This window comes from Galeopterus variegatus, unplaced genomic scaffold (assembly GCF_000696425.1).
Source record: "Galeopterus variegatus unplaced genomic scaffold, G_variegatus-3.0.2 Scaffold1057, whole genome shotgun sequence".
Taxonomy (NCBI): Eukaryota; Metazoa; Chordata; class Mammalia; order Dermoptera; family Cynocephalidae; genus Galeopterus; species Galeopterus variegatus.
Window position 1 is genome coordinate 345,239 of NW_007727168.1, and position 17,758 is coordinate 362,996.

At 41.1% G+C, this 17,758-nt stretch overlaps 1 long non-coding RNA gene and 1 other non-coding gene across 2 annotated transcripts; both read left to right on the forward strand.

Moving 5' to 3' along the window:
- Positions 1 to 5,583: 5,583 nt before the first annotated feature.
- Positions 5,584 to 5,936, forward strand: LOC103591941. The gene is made up of 2 exons (XR_550629.1): positions 5,584 to 5,626; positions 5,870 to 5,936. It is a non-coding gene; the product is annotated as an uncharacterized LOC103591941 (long non-coding RNA).
- A 6,622-nt stretch (positions 5,937 to 12,558) lies between these two features.
- On the forward strand, positions 12,559 to 12,632 carry TRNAI-GAU. The gene has a single exon. It is a non-coding gene; the product is annotated as a tRNA-Ile (tRNA).
- The last annotated feature ends 5,126 nt before the right edge of the window (positions 12,633 to 17,758 follow it).

Below are 17,758 nucleotides of genomic sequence, written 5' to 3' on the forward strand. Positions count from 1 at the left end.
CGGCCGGAGCTGCAGGGCTGGGGCGCGCCGGGCAGGCCCCGCGGCGGCGGGCGGCACGCCCAGGAGCCGCTGGCCGCGCGCAGGGAAGGGCTGCGGAGGTGGCTGCAAACGCGGCTTCCCCGCGAGGGAGATGCAGCCGGGGCCCGGATCTCGGCCTCTCACCCCCACCCCACCCTCGGCCCGCCCTCCGCCTTCGCTCCAGCCCCTCCCGCAAGCCCGGAGGCGGGGAGCGCGCAGGACTCACCTGGCGCCGCGCGGAGCTGCGGGCGGGAAACGCCACCCTGCGGGACTGAGAACGAGGGCCCGGATTAAGGCCGGGAATCAGATTGTTCTGGCCATCAGGAAAGCTCTGTATTTGCATGACTTACAGAAGCACTCTTATTACATGACACACTTACCCAGGTCTTGGCCAGGTGCTCACGGGTAGGAAATGTCTGGTTTGACAGATAACAAAGCGTGCTCTAGCTAGAGATTTCTCCTCTGACAGGCCCAGCTTCCGCCTTTGAAGTCATTATCACCGAACTCACTGATACAGGGTTTTTGATTTTGTGTTTTTCCTTTTTGGTGCAGAAAATCTGTGAAAGAACTGTGTGTGCGTTCAGTGTTTTTGTTTTGTTTTGTTTTGTTTGTTTTTCCTTAACTTCATTTATTAAAGTTCATAAGTACAAAGAATAAAACCATGTTTAATAAAAGTTTACAAATTTTAGCAAGAGCATGGATAGTTTAAAGTTGTTTAGAAGAACTGAAAAAAGAATTCAAGACATGGGGGTGTTCATCACTCTTATGGTAGAAGAAAGAGGGATATAGGAAGCCTCCAGGCTTTTGCCTGAGATTGGGATGAAAGGGGACTCCCATTTCCCTTCTAGTTCCCCTACCACATCAGCACCTTAGGACAGGTGGGGAGTGCAGTCATATTGTTAATAAAATATGGGTGTGCTGCAAGCCCCAAAGACAGACTGCAGGGGCTAGCCAGCCTGATGAGCTAGTGGGAAGTCCCAAACACCAGTGGGAAGAGTCTGTGCGAACTCTCAGGAAGAAGTTGTGTGTGCGGTTGGACGGGAACCTTCCCTGAGCTGGTTGCAAGGAGTGAAACCGAATGGCCTCCTGGAGTGACTGACGTGGTCACCAGACTGCCTTCTAGGGAAAGGGTCCAGGAAGCTTTAGACCCTTGCCCATAGGAAGCAGAGTGGGCAAGTTTGGGATCAGAGCCTTGGGAAAGGCTCTAGCAGAGGAAACAAGAAGAGCTGGCACCAGGGACTCTCCAAGCACCTTCTGTGCCCTTCCCACATAACACTCAGCCTTGGCTCTCAGTAAATGTAGAGCAAATTTTAAAGACTAAATTTGACATCTGATCACAAGTTATTTGTGTGACTGTCTAGGTCCAGCCACGGGCACAGCATAAATTACCTTGTGTGGAGAAATAAGGAGGGTAAAAGGGAGAGTCAATACTGGCAAACCTTATGCCCAGAAAACAAGTTAGAAACCAGACAAAGTTTGGGCCGGCCCGTGGCTCACTTGGTGAGTGTGGTGCTGACAACACCAAGTCAAGGGTTAAGATCCCCTTACCGGTCATCTTTAATTAAAAAAAAGAAAGAAAGAAAGAAACCAGACGAAGTTTAATGTTTTGATCCCAGAGAGTCGTTTACTGCAATTTACTCATGCAACTGCTCTGCTGGGCAGACCTGCCCCACCCTGCCCACTCATAGAAGCCAGTGGCCCACTGCCGCTTCCTGGAGTACCAGATCATTGTTGAGCACTATCTGATCTTCGGTTCAAGTATGATTTAAATTTTCAGGGACACACTGCAGTGAATGTCTTTAAGAAGCAGGTGTAGGTAAAATAAAATCCCACAAGAGAAGCTAAAATGTAATTGTAAACAATCTGATGCAGGTTAAATTTTAGCTCTTACATCCATGGCATAGAAGAGAGCAGATTATTATTGCTCCGACTGTATAAGAAAAAAGGCAGAGTAGACTCTGAGAAATCAACAGACCAAAGAGTTGGGCAAAATTTGGTATCAGAACAAACCTTTGGCGACTAAGGAAAGCAGCTACAGCTGGGAAGGCACAGCAGCAATGCAAGCTTTAGCCAGGTCTTCATCCAAGATCCATTGAGTTCCATGTGGAAAAGCTGCCCAACAAAGGGGTGCAGTCTAGCCACACAGAGAGGGGAGACTAAGGCTCAGAGGCAAGGACACAGCCTCAGATGAGTGGTGGTGCAGTGATGAACTCAGCAGAGGGAAACTGAACAGAGGAGCTGGGGAGACTGACTCTTCAAAGAATGGCTCTTTAGAATCCCTACTGCAGAGCCAGGTTCCAAGCTCAATCCCCAGTAGCTATGCAGCCCCCCACCCCCACCCCCAGCAGGTTGAAAATATAGGAGCTGGGCATGTTTATGCTCCAACTCCCCTCTCCAGGCTCCTTCAGCTAATGAGATGAGATGAAGACTCCGGGAGCCAGAGTAGGCATCTTTACTCCACACCTCCCACCACCACCAATTTTTTTTTTTCTTTTTTAAAGATGACGGTAAGGGGATCTTAACCCTTGGCTTGGTGTTGTCAGCACCACACTCAGCCAGTGAGTGAACCGGCCATCCCTATATAGGATCCGAACCCACGGCCTTGGTGTTATCAGCACCGCACTCTCCCAAGTGAGCCACAGGCTAGCCCAACCTGAAAGCTTTTTAGAAATGCGGAATCTCAGTCCCCACCCTAGTACTGGTGAAACAGAAGTTGCATTTTAACAAGATTCTCAGTGATTCATATGCACAGTAATATGTGAGAAACACTGATCTACCTGTCCTTCACTTGATCATCATGGCAGAGCCCCAGGTGATATATATGCACTTTAAAGTTTGGAAAATACTGATTCGGTTGTCTCTTACCTAATTGTCATGGTGAGGCTGCAGATTCATGTGGCATGGGTCATAACAATATCTGAATAAGGAACTGTCTGAAGCTACCTTTCTCAAATGGTGACAGTATAACTGGCAGGCATTTGAGGCTTTGTAGTCATTCAATTTAGACACAGCCACAGAATGATAGTGTAAAGAAGTGACACCATGGACAGCACTCCCACACTCATCCTTGGTGTAAGAGATGATATGACGTAGGTGGTGGAGAGCCCACAGGGCCTCTGGTGTGCGGCACACTTGGGTTTGAATCCTGCCTTTATCATTACCTAGCTCTGGGAACTGAACTTGTTAATTGACTCTTCTGGATCTCAGTTTTCTCATTTGTAAAACTGGAATGACAATACTTATCTAATGCAGCTTGTTTTGAAAAGTTACTGGAAAAAATATATATATATCACTAGATTACACTTGACAGGCAGGTGTTTGATGAATATCAGTTCCATCCCTTTTCTTGTCATGTAACACCTCGCTCAATTAAAATTAGATTTTTAAAAGTCCTTGAAAAAGAAAAATAAGTTGCTTGGAGGTAATATCCATGCTATGACACCATGGCCATTAAAATTCCTCATTTCAGGAAGGAAGCCACAGGGTGGGAGAGATGTGGACAGAAGAGAGTAAAAGAGGAGAAGAGAGAGAGGACAGAGGATAGCTGACTTATCATGACTTTGTCTCCCTGCCTGGGCAATTAATAATGTCATGGCACATTTTTCAGGTGCCAATACAAAGAGCATAAACAAATGAATGAAATGCTTTACAAATTTAATTTATCCCTGTCATGTTTTAAAATATAGCTTACGAGATTTAGGGCTTTGCTCCTGTGGTAATAAGCGAATGTGATGTTGGGCACTATTGCTGGTTTAACATAATGAAATTTACCATGCTATTTTATTAAAATATCTCTGAGGCCAGCCCGTGGCTCACTTGGTAGAGTGCGGTGCTGATAACACAAAGGCCACGGGTTCGGATCCTATATAGGGATGGCCGGTTTGCTCACTGGCTGAGCGTGGTGCTGACAATACCAAGCCAAGGGCTGAGATCCCCTTACCAGTCATCTTTTTAAAAAAAATTTAAAAAATAAAAAAATAAAATATCTCTGTATTATTCAAAAATAAACAATTTACTTGATAATGTTACTCCAAATTTTATTGTGCACCTTCTGCGCTCTTGGCTTGATTTGTGGAGAAGAGGTATAATACTACTCTATGCAGCCAGCATAGGTAGGTCCCAAATCCTCACCAAAATTATAGCTGGAAGCCAATCTGTCACCATAAGGTGACTTTGTCTATATACTTTCTGACCTACTGGACTTGAGTATTTTGTAAATCATTATGCAACTCTAGAAAGCATGTCCTGCAAGATTAACTTGATGCTGAGAAAAGATATGCAAATAATAACCAGGCTCAGGTGAGTGAGGGGCAATCGAGAAGGTGGATCATAAGAAGAGTTCAGGACATTTTGAGTTTGGGCAAAAGACAGAACCTGAGAACACCACATTTACAGGATGGGCAAAGGAGGAGAGGACCATCCAGGAAACTGAGAAGAAGCGAGGGGGGTGGGAGGGAAACCAGATGGGGTTTGGGGTTGCAGAGGTCAAGAGAAGAGAGAGTTTCAAGAAAGTGGGGGGTGGGATCAATACTGTCATATGCTCCAAAAAAGTTAAGTAAAATAAATTTAGCCAGCAGAACAGACATTACTGACTTTGGTGGGCAAGCACATTAAAGCATTGGAGAGGCAAAAGCTAGGCTTGTGAAATGATACTGTCAATAGTTTTGAAAGTGTCTGTCTCCTCATACATACCCTCACCACACATGCTATTCTTAAATGTTTTCATCTTTCCTAATTTGACAGTGAGAAAGCAGTGCCTCCATGTAGTTTTAATTTTGTGTTTCTCTTACATGTGAGGGCGAGTGTATTTTTTTTGAAAAATGCATTTGTACTGATTTTTCTGTGAACTGTTCATTTTTTTCATGGGCTATTAGTTTTTCCATTGATTTATATAAGCTCTTAATTAATAAATGTAACTCTTTATGTGTGAATTGATTTGCAAATATTTTCCACAGGTTGTTATTTTTCAATGTTTTCTTCTATGGCTTCTTGGTTTTCTATCATAGTTTTATTTTTATTTTTTTTTATTTTTATTTTTTTTTAAAAGGATGACCGGTAAGGGGATCTCAACCCTTGGCCTGGTGTTGTTAGCACCACGCTCAGCCAGTGAGCAAACCGGCCATCCCTATATAGGATCCGAACCCGTGGCCTTGGTGTTATCAGCACCGCACTCTACCGAGTGAGCCACGGGCCGGCCTTCTATCATAGTTTTAGAGAGGGATTCTCCTCTAAATGATATATTCAAATCTATGGTTTCAATGTTCTTAGATGACCTCAAGTTCTGGGGCATGTTAAAGAAAAAATTATTCTGATTTTTATTAAAGGCAGTAAGGGAGACTTTATTCAAGGGACTACTGCAATGGGGTTTTGTAGTGGGAGAGAAAAATTGAGCTCAATCCCAAATACAAGAAAAAGTGGAATAGCCAAGGAGTGCTGTGGAGGGGAGGACTCAGTGGATGGAAAATTACTAAGAGGAGACATCAGGGCTAGAGGAAATTCTTGCTTTTATTTTATTTTATTTTATTTTTTTAGTTTGTAAGATAATTTTTATTTTTACTTCTTTTTAAAAATGGACATTAATGTTCAATATATATTTACATCTCAAAACATCACCCAATTTAGGGCCGGCCCGGTGGCGCACTGCTGTAGTGCGCCGCTTGGGAAGCGCGGCGGCGCTCCCGCCGAGGGTTCGGATCCCACATGCAGACCGGTTCCCGCTCACTGGCTGAGCGAGGCGCGGGGGCGACACCGAGGGCTGCGATCCCGTTGCCGGTCCCGGTCCGGTGCGGGGGCGACACTGAGGGTTGCGATCCGTTGCCGGACACGGAAAAAGACAAAAAAAAAAAAAAACATCACCCAATTTAGTGAAAATAAGGCACTCAATGGCACACTAGCAGAAGCTGCCAATTAATTACTAATCATTTTATAAGTCAAATCTACATAAAAATAAACACTAAAGAGAATAGATTAACCAAAGTTAATATGTGACAAGCATAATTATAAATAAATACCAGATTTTAAACGGGAATCTGTAAAAGTTTTACTACCTAAGGATTTTCACTCAAAGTAAACAAAATATATAGTAATCCCAAACTTTCAGGATAGCAAGTCAATAGACACATTTTCTCTCTGTGGAGGCCTATCTAACCTCGGTAACATTTCTGGATGAAGTATAAAGTTATTATCGTACATTTTAAAAGGATTGGTCTAGTTATGTTTCCTCTAATTTTAATTCCTCCTCTTCATTTACAGTATTGGCAGGTGTAGCATTATGTGGATTGTCTAGAATGTCTTTGCTTAATCCATTTGACTCATTTTGATCCTCATCTGTATTAACATCTTCAACTGTCGGTGCCCTAGGTGTGTTCATTAACATGTCATTTCCTAGGGACTGACTATTACTCAGTAGCTTTGCCTGCCTTCTTTCCAAGGCCAGTTGTTTAGAGGAAATTCTTGCTTAACTGAATTACAAGGAATTTCGCTGCAGGCAGGCCAGGGTGATAAAATATCACCTGGGGGGTGGTGGGAGATGAGGAATTTGATAAGATATTGAGAGTAATCAAATATCAAGAATGGGGGATTCTGGCTAAACTAACTTAGCAGGATTCTTGCTAAAATTGGGCAAGGCAAAGATGGACACAGAAGGGCAAAGTCCAAGGCCTAGTTGAGAAATGGCTTAGAGAAGCCTGACTAACGTTTGATCAAGGAGAGAGTCTTTGTCGGGTGTGACTGTGATGGTAGGAGCCTCTAGAGATAAAGTCCTATTGCTGATGAGGTAGGACACCAACCATCCACAAGGATATTGGAGTTACTCAGGAATATGGGAAGACTTAGGGAGGGGAAGAAAAATGAAGACTCTGTGATTGAGGAAAGTGACAGAAGTGGGGGTTTACAAAAAAGAAGGAGTAGAGTAGATAATGAGAGGACCAGACCTGAGGTTTGGAGGAGCTGAGCTTTTAGACAAGAGCCATGGCAGTGAGTGAAGAGGAGACAAACCCCGTCTCCCAACTCTGAGGTTCATGGAAAATGTGAAACTTCCTCTCAAAATGGCTCCACATAAAATCATAACCTCAGAGTATACCAGGTTTCAGTTAAGGTAAGAAGTAAAGGGAACTTTGATGAAGACTAAGAACATAGGTTAATTGGTACATTATGAAATGGGCCTTGTAGAGATAGTAACAGAAAAGTGCAGAAGATCAGTAGGAGACAGTGTTAGGGAAGACAAATTCAGAAAATCCTGGTCTGAGTCCATTTTGTGTTGCTATAATAGAATAGCTGATACTGGGTAATTTATAAAGAACAGAGATTTATTTCTTACAGTTCTAGGGGCTGGGAAGTCTAACGTCAATGGGTTTGCATCTGGTGAGGGCCTTCTCTCTGCATCATCCCATGGTGAAAGGCAGAAGGGCAAGACAGCATGTAAAAGAGACAGAAGGGAAAGGGGTCAAACTCATCCTTTTATCAGGAACCACTCCTGTGATAACTAACCCATTTCCATGATAACAAAACCATTCCCACGAGAATGGCATGGATCCATCCATGAAGGTAAAGCCCTCATGACCTAATCACCTCTCAAGGTCCTTCCACTCAATGCTGTTGCATTGGAGGTTAAGTTTCCAACACATAAGCCGGCCTGTGGCTCACTCGGGAGAGTGCGGTGCTAATAACACCAAGGCCACGGGTTCGGATCCTATATAGGGATGGCCGGTTGGCTCACTGGCTGAGCGTGGTGCTGACAACACCAAGCCAAGGGTTGAGGTCCCCTTATTGGTCATCTTTTTAATAAATAAATAAATAATAATAAATTTGCAACACATGAACTTTGGGGGACACATTAAAACCATAGTACCAATTTTAAGGAGAAATTCTAGGAAAGAATTGGTATGGGTTGTCTACATGTTGGGCAATGACTGGGGACAGTAGAAATCCTTATCAGGCTACAGAAATGGTACAACCATCAGGCCCCTTCCTGGTGTGCCAGTGATCTGGGCTTGAACTGATTGCTTGCAGAGACAGGTGTCATCTAAGGAGCAAAGAGACAAATACTGAGCATGTCTTAAAGTCAGGAAGGACTGAAGACCTTATGAGATGTCAGTGAGTTCTATTCCTTTAGGTTCTGTCCCTCAATGAGAAACAAGGATTCAAATCTAGCTGAAGTGGAAACATCTTGTATTCATATTTACCTTGTAAGTCTCCACCCCATTCTCAGCTGTGCCAACACACGGTCTTAAGAACATCTTTTATTCTTTGGGTCCAACTGGTGCCTTTTATATCCTGAACAGTTGTTCTTTATATGTGCTGAATCCTTTTCTTGCTGCCATACAAGAGGTTTATTGATCTCACAATCAACTCTTTTGCTTGATTTTCATGCCAATTGACAATGTCAGGATGCTTTTTTGATACAGAAAAGGTTTGGATGTCATTTGCATCTCATTAGTATAGTCAAGTGAGAATCTCCCTTCTAACAAACTCAGATTGCAAGTTAGTGAAAGCAGTTATGTGTTAGCTGTACCAAAGCTTTCAGTTGGTCTTGTTTCCGCCTTTATTTCTACATTGACATTTTCTTAGATTTTCAGATCTACTTATACAGCCTATAATAATGCAGATACATTTTATGGAGTTGGGAGGACTTAGCCAGACCAGGTTTTAAAAATATTTCCGGTAAGCATGACTTGAGTTTGTGCCTGGTTACCAAGCAGTCTCTAAATCTCTATTTGTTGCCTCTCAATGTTGCATGTATTCCAAGTCAACAGTTGCACAGACAACATCTCAAATATCCCTAGAATACACATCAAAGGGATATTTCAAATAGTGTACAAAAATTTGACTTTTTTGCTTGACTAAGATATTTTTAATGTATAATATTTTAACTCAATACTTTTCTTCAATTTATCATTAATATAATAGTAAAACCTGTACCTATAATACAGAAAGTAATTTTATTTTCTGTAATAATTTTATTCAGGGTCTTCAAAGCGTTTATTAAGTTGCAAATAGTAGTATGTAGTTGTTTTTTTTTTTTTTTTTTTTTTTTTAAAACTCAAAGTTGAGCCACATGGTTGAGATTTAAATAACTTCTTCATAGGGGAGAGGGAGATAGGGTAGTAAATGATTGTCAGAGGAAATGAATGAGCCCAAACAGCAGACAATAGTTTGTAAATGATTCTCTTATGAACCAAGTGGCAAGGTGGGAAGGTGAGGGGTGGAACTGCACTGTGAACAAAGGTTGTGTTATTATGCAGGTAATGTCTCCTGTCTCCCAAGTAATCTCTCAGCTTCCCTCCTCAGTGGAATAGATAAGTCTGTCTGGGCATGGTGGTGACCTTTCCTGGGTTTTTTGTTTTTATTTTTCTTTCTGGTGGTTAATCTTTGCTGGTTATTTGATGTGATGAGATTCCTAGGGAGGAGGTCTTAAGACCATAGAAATTTTTTTTTTTTTTTTTTAAAAGATGACCGGTAAGGGGATCTCAACCCTTGGCTTGGTGTTGTCAGCACCACGCTCAGCTAGTGAGCAAACCGGCCATCCCTATATAGGATCCGAACCCGTGGCCTTGGTGTTATCAGCACCGCACTCTACCGAGTGAGCCACGGGCCGGCCTAGTAGTTGTTTTAATTATGGAAGGGCAATGAAGCTCTAAGAGAACTGAGACAAATTGCCCAGACTGTAGACTTGATGAAGCTATTTCATTTAAATGCTTTTGAAGATTCTACCTTGCATATACACAATTCAAATGTGTGATAATGTTCCAGTTGTGTGTGATTATGTTACTACTGTGACCAAATGATGGTATGAACACTAGGTACAAGTACAATCTGGTGAAGGGCACAGACTCAGGAATCAGACTGCCTGTGTTCAGACCCTGGCTCCACCTTCCTGGCTGTGTGATACTGAACAGGTTATTTAATGTCTCTGTGAAATGGAGCAGGACAAGTCCCCATGTAATGCGGGCTAAATGAGATTGCACATGCATAGCATTTAGCACAAGTCCTGGCACTTCATAAACCCCAAGGATTACAGCAAGTGGCAAAAACTACTTATGAATTCATTTTAAAAATCAATGTGAGACAGAATTTTACATGAATTGATGTAGTATTTCTTTTCTGGGCCAATTCAAAATCACAATTTTACTACCATATAAAAAAATTTTTTTAAGGCCGTTTTTTAACGTTTATTTTAACTTAAAAATTGTAATTAAACTATGGGGTACAATCTGATGTTTTGATACATATATAGGTTGTGTAACAATCAGGTACAATTTCACTAACATTTTCTGCCAACTTTAGATTTGAAAACTTTCAAATTTAGAGAAAGTTGAAGGAATAGTACAACCAACACCTCTGTACCCTTATCTAGACTCACCAACTGTTAACATTTTGCTACGTTTACTTTCTATGTGCTTTTATACAAGCAGCCTTTTTTTTTTTTTTTTTTGGTGGCTGGCCGGTACTGGGATAAGTGGGCTTCATAAAGTTCAGAAAAGTATTTCATCTGTCTGTCTTTACCTAACTATTTTCATTTTTCCTCTTACCTTTTTCTAATAATATTATCTATTTTCATTTTTTAAAACCCTCTGAACACAAGTTGCGGATATCTTACTCTTCAGCATGAAGTTCCTAAGAACAAGGACTTTTTTTTCATAAATATTATCACATATAAGAAAATTTAGGGGCCAGCCCGGTGGCGCACTCGGTAGAGTGTGGTGCTTGGGAGCGCGGTGGCACTCCCACCGAGGGTTCAGATCCCATATAGAGACCGGTCTGCTCGCTGGTTGAGCGCAGTGCGGGCGCAACACCGAGGGTTGCGATCCCGTTACTGGTCAAGAAAAAAGACAAAAAGGAAAAAAAAAAAAAAGAAAATTTATAATAATTCCGTAATGTTGTCTCACATCCAGTAAATATTCAAACCATATATCAAATGTCTCCAATTGTCTCAAACAGATTTTACAGCTGTTTTGTTGTGGCTGTTTTTATTTTTCTATCTAGCATCCAATTTTGCTTATCAAAATAAATACAGCATATCAGATGGGGGGGTGTTAGGGGATGGAAAGACTGGCTCTAAGATGTAAATAATTGGTTCTATCTCATTAGGGGAGATGGTCAGGAACAGACTCATGGAGGTGGTATTTGGGCTGAGTCTGGAAGCAGGTTAGAGGCTCACTGGATGGACAAGAGAAAAGGATGCTGAGTGAATAAAGGTATGGACATCTGCCTCTGACCCTCAGTTGTCTTTATCCTTACGTCAGCATGGGCCCTAGGCCTGAAGTGGGCCACTCTTATAAGAATCCTCAAATCATTGCTCTCCTTTGTGTAGGATCCTCCATTCAACAAATGTGAAGTTTGTTCAGGTTATTATCCCTACTCAGTACATGGTAATGTTGGCTCTAGGCTTGGATGTTGTAGTGGATTGAATTATGTCTCCCCCAAACTCCCTGAAACTTGAATTGTGTCCCCCAAGTTTTATGTATTAAAAACTTAGCCCCCACTGTGACTGTTAAGCTGGTGGGAAATCCTATTATGGTAATTGAAAGGTGGAGCATTGAAGAGCTGACTGGATTGTAGAACCATGCAGTAGTGAATGGATTAAAAATGGTGGTCAGGGGCATGGTTCTGGGCGCTTTGGGAGAAGAGGAGAATCTGTCTCTCTGCTCTCTCTGCTTCCACCATCTTGCAATGTGAGACCCCTGGGTAACTGTCACCACCATCAAATGGACTTTGGACTTCCCAGCTTCAGAAACTATAAGCAATAAATGTCATTTTTCTTAATAAATCACCCAGTTTCAGGTATTTTGTTACAAGCAACATAAATGGACTAATACAGATGTTATGGTAAGGCAAGCTACAGTAAATGAAGATTTGATTTAGCTGTAACAGAAAGCCCAAACATCAGTAGTTTTAAAAAGTTGATCTTCTTCTGTCTCTCTCTCTATCTGTCTCAAAAATATGGAAGCCTAGGGCTAATACAGAAACTCTACATCTCAGGCCCCTTTATCGTATTGCTCAAACGCAAAGTCTGAGATGACTGCTCCAACTTATGCCATCATGTCCCCTTTTCAGCCAGTAGAAAGAAGGAAAGGCAAGGAAAAGGGCATCCTTTCTCTTAAGGACACTTCCTGAAAGTTATACTTATCATTTCTATTTATATCTCATTGGCCATATCTAAGTTACATTGTCATACCTAGCTGCAAAGAAGGTTGAGAAATATAGCCAAAATAGGGAGTTCTATGGCTATAGAAGGAAAGAAGAGATTTAGGGGACATCCACCAGCCTTGGCCATGTCTATTTACAGAGGCTGGTGGTCATGAGGGTCACTGAGAAGCATTTAGTGGGGAACAAAACAGCAGGCTCTTCAAATATTGGGGATGGCATGGATTAATGTTCAGGAAAATGAAAACAGGCAACGTATTCTTAGAAAAAGATAAGGGGAAATTGAGAATAGATACAGACAGGCAGATTAAATACATTTTAGAACCTCAAGAAAAAAAAATTTATTTATTTGGACTTCTGTGAAGGTGGTAGTCCCAAAGTGAAGAAAGAGGGGCTGGCTAGTTAGCTCAGTTGGTTAGAACGTGGTGCTGATAACACCAAGGTCCAGGGTTCGATCCCTATACTGGCCAGCTGCCAAAACAAAAACAAACAAACAAACTGAAGAAACGGTAAGCAACCTGTCATTTAAAAATAGCCATTAAGTATCCAAATTATTTGACTTTATTGGAACTTTGTTAAAATATATCATCAGCACTTATTCATTCATTTTTTCATTCAGCAAACACTTATCAGGTGCCAGGCACTGAGCTGAGTTAGATGCAATAGTCAGAGAAACAAACAACAGTCCCAGCCTACATGGTGCTCACATGAGACAGATTCTAAAAAATATTCACAGAAATAGACCTAAACTTGCACTCATGATAAGTGATTCAAGAGAGAAAATAAGGTGTAAAGTCAGAAGGGTGTTTGCCCTAGTCAGGAGGGTCAGAGAAATCTTCCCAGGGGAGATGATGCTTGGGCTGAGGCCTGAAGGAGTAGTATAACTAAGTTATAAGAAGAGTGGCTGGCTAGTGGTTAGAGGGTTTGAATGTTCTTCACAGTGGAGGGAGATTTGAACAATGGCTCCCATGAGAGAACACAACAGCCTGATGCTTGAGCTTGAGACAAAGTGCAAAACACTACCTATAGTTTGCTACTTTTCATGTAAGCAAGAGGAGAAATAAGTAAACATACATGTTTCTGCTCTTTGTGCAAAACACACTCACACACACATACAATAAGCCAGAAAAATAATGAGATTGGTTACCTACAGCAAGTAAGCGGGAATGGAGTAGAAAGGATGAAGGAGATGGGAACAGAGTAGAAGGGATATAGGGGAGTGACACGTCTTTATGTATAACTTTTTGTATGGTTCTGACTTAAAACCAAAAGCAAATAATTTAAATTAGTCAAGATGTGGAGGGAGGGCCAGCCCGGTGGTGCACTCAGTAGAGTGCGGCGCTTGGGAGTGCAGCGGCGCTCCCGCCGAGGGTTCGGATCCCATATAGAGACTGGTCCGCTCACTGGTTGAGCGCGGTGCAGGCGCGACACCGAGGGTTGCAATCCCATTACCGGTCACGAAAAAAGACAAAAAAAAAAAAAAGATGTGGAGGGAGAGGGACCCAAAAATGGAATACAAATAGTAACATATGAACCTGTGTTATAAATGAATAACACAACTAGAATGAACGGGATGGGGAAGAACTGATCTGAGTAACTTTGTAAATAGTATTTTAACTACATATGCTAAGGCTAAAGTAAATTTGTTTCTCACAGGGGTATGAGTTAGCATTATAATAATACAAATATTCTAGGATAACTAAATATATTGTAGATAATGAGAGGGAGGTTTCTCGTTGTCAGCAAAAGGGTTACGAATAAAGAAATAGAATAAACCCTGTAACGACAGATTGGAATCTGAATGACTGATTCCAGTATGAATTCATGGTTATACATGGTTAGTAATTGTATTAGTCCAATTTTTGTTGCTTATAACAGAATGCTTGAAACTGGGTAATTTATAAAGAAGTAAAATTTATTTCTACAGTTTTGGAGGCTGAGAAGTCCACAGTCCAGGGAGCACATCTGGAGAGGGCCTTCTTTTGTGTGGGAACTCTCTACAGGGTCCTGTGGCAATGCAGGGTATCACATGGTGAGAATGGCAAGAGCTAGAGAGTTAATGTGTTCACTTGCTGTCCTTTGAAAGCCATCAGAACCACATTCTAATAGCCCTTTAAACCATTAACCAATTACTCCAAGAATGGATTATTACATTTATGAGGACACAGTCCTCACAATCCAATCACCTCTTAAGGCCCCATCTTTCAAATACCATAATTGAATTTCCTACACTCTTAACACTGTTACAATTAGGGTCAAGCTTTAATGAATTTTGGGGGGGACATTCAATTTACAGCACACACACACACAAATACAGAAATACAGATGTGCATATGTTATGCATTCATGTATTTCCTAGCTGTCTGAGAGAGCCTAGAAACAATGACACCCCAGTAGTTGAGAATGCTTATTACTCAGATCTTAGTTCCTAAATACTATTCTCCAGTAAAAGGAATTGGGGCTCCTTGAATTCCAGGGCTGGGTCAGGAAAAACATGAGTTGAGCCCAGATCATCTTGTAGTACCAGAAAATAGGGAAGTGTTCAAAAAATTATGAGGACATGAAAAGACACAGGAGGTGTTCCCAATGGTCAAATCTTGAACAGTTTGAGTAACAAAAATGATAGTGATGGATTATAACCCATAAAAGATAACAAATGTCTATGAGCCCATATGGATGTAAACAAATAAATAAATAAATAAATGGAGAAGGGACAGCTCTTCCTTTATTAGAGTTTCATTAATAAGCATAAAAAGAGGGATGAAAATCAGCATTAGACAAACACCATAGTCATAATTGTTTCAAACAAGAATGCAAGATAAAATGAGCAGGCAAAATATGAGGGAATAAAGGGTAGTTTCATACCTCAATGTATCTTGCTACAAGATACTTATTCACTATGAAAGGAAAAATAGTAACTACAGTGAAGAAACCTAGCAGACACTACCTTAATCATGTGATGAAAATTAACATCACCAGTAACAAGACAAATTGACATCATGTGTCTCCTGACAGGATGCACTGAGAAGGGCACAATATCACTTCTGTGGTATTCTTGCCAAAAATGCGTTACCTGAATTTAATCATGAAGAAAAATCAGACAAGGTCGACGAGGTACATTTTAAATAACTCTCCGGTACTCTTCAAGTGTCAAAGTCATGAATTAAAAAAAACTAAGAAGACATGACAGTTGAGTGCAATGCTGGATCTTGTTTCCAAATAAACAAGCAAACAGAAACCACTAGTGAGACAATTAACAAAATCTAAATAAGGTTTGTAGCCAGTTAGCTCACTTGGGAGAGCATAGTGCTGGTAACACCAAGGTAATAGGTTTGGATCCCCATACTGGTCAGCCACTAAAAGAACAAACAAATAAAAAACTATCTGTTTCAAAAGGAGGGTATTAAAAATAATAAATTAATTAATAAAGTTTGTACATTAGATAATTGTATTGTATCAAAGTTAATTTCCTGGTTTTTATAATTGTAAAGTGGTTAAAGATGTTAACATTTGGGGAAGTTGAGTGAAGGGTATGCAGGAACCCTTTAGATTACTTTTGCACTTTTTTTTGAAGTCTGAAATTACTTTAAAATATAAAGTTTAGGGCTGAGCCCGTGGCGCACTCGGGAGAGTGCGGTGCTGGGAGCGCAGCAGTGCTCCCCCTGCGGGTTCGGATCCTATATAGGGATGGCCGGGGCGCTCACTGGCTGAGCACGGTGCGGCCGGTCTCAAAAAAGACAAAAACAAACAAACAAACAAAAAAAACAAACCCCCAAAAAGTTTGAAATAATGCAAAACACCTGTAATGGACTGTTCTGTTATTAAAATCCAGCATACTTGCCAGGAAGCAAGTAAACAATGAGGCTTGAGAAGTAGGCAGGACCAGGTCATGTAGGGACTTGGTAGCCATGTTAAGGGATTTAGGACTTTTATCTCAGAAGCTATGAGAACCAACAAATGGTTTTAAGAAGATGATGGGCTTGGGGTCAGTATACCAGTGATGGTCCCAACAGGAAAGAGATGGTACACTCAAGGTAACTTAAGGAAGATTTATTTACATAGACACTATAAGAGTGTTAGTATAGAGAACCATCCAAAAAAAGCCAATAGAGGGTAGGTAGAGCAGGAAAAGCCAGGGATCTAAACTGAAAAGGAGTGGCTAGTTAAAGAGGGTGAAGTCACAGAAAGGGAAGAGAACGTCTCAAGGAGGGGGGATAATGAACATCAAATGAGCAAGATAATGCATGAAAATGTCCTTTGGGTATAATTATTTGAAAGTTATTTGTGACTCTGGTGAGCACTGTTTCAATAAAATGATGGAAGAAGACAGAATGAGTTGAGAAGTGAGAGAGTGAGAAAATGGGGACAACTCTTTTGGCATGTTGGCTGTGTTGGGGAGGGAAAGAGAGGACATGCTTCATTCTGTAAGTTTTCCAACTATCTACTGTGGAATCAACTGGAACAACAGAAACACCTTTAACAAATTCCCTAAAGCATCACAATTACATAGAATGATTCTTTTTGGAGTCTTAAGTTTATCTACAAAATAACTTAATAAATCACAATCAGTCAAATACAATGTTCAACCTTAGCATCCAAATGGCACTCGTGACTTCCAAATCCTAACATAATCATCAAAAACAGGAAGTTTCCTAAGATCACAGTTGTAGTGATATTGACATTTTCATCTGAGAATACTCAGGCATGATTTAAGGGACAAACACTGTGAGAATCTTCTAGTGCCTCATGTAAACTTGTAAGATGTAAAATAAAAGAATTAAAGATGATTAAAGATGATTTTTGGGGGATGCTTTGCCTGAAGAAAAATATAGAGCACAGAAATATAGTATTTTTTTTTTTAATTCATTGGTATTGCTAGTTTCTGGAATCTTGTTTCCAGAAGGCTCCTCCAGGTTCTATAGGCATTTTGCATGTGTGTGCTCAGTGCTGGCTCCTATTGTTCCTTATGGAAGTTTTGGAAAAAGCTTCACCACTTCTCTCTTGTCACCACCTGATTAGCCTTGTGACGCTTCCTACCATCATTTATTGCTACTTCTAAGTGCTGAAAGTTTTGCTCTCCTAGTACTCATAGCTTGTTGAGCCAACCTTAAATGGTCTAGTAGTTTTTTAGGATTAGTTGCCCCCTGAGCAATCTGATTCCCTTCATGAGGACTAGGTGATCCAGGTTACCGCCCAGCTTCTCATAGTTGTTCCTCTGACCCAAGCAAACCAAGATCTTGAGCAAATTCATCTTCTCGCTCTCTTCAGCCTTGTTCTTTTTCTTTCTAAGACAGATCTACAATCTTGCCTTTTAATCAATTCTATTACATGTCTTAGATTATTCTTTAATACCAAGACATTTTCTTCCAACAGGTCGAATGAGGAGACTTTGTTTTGGTAAGAAAACTGCTAGAATTCAGACTAGGAATCAAACTTTTAAATGAAGGCCAATGGGAACTCCTAATTGTTATCCCCCTAATAAGCTACTAGCAACTGAAGTTAAAATTTCTTTTCTAGGGGCCGGCCCGTGGCTCACTCGGGAGAGTGTGGTGCTGATAACACCAAGGCCCCGGGTTCGGATCCCATATGGGATGGC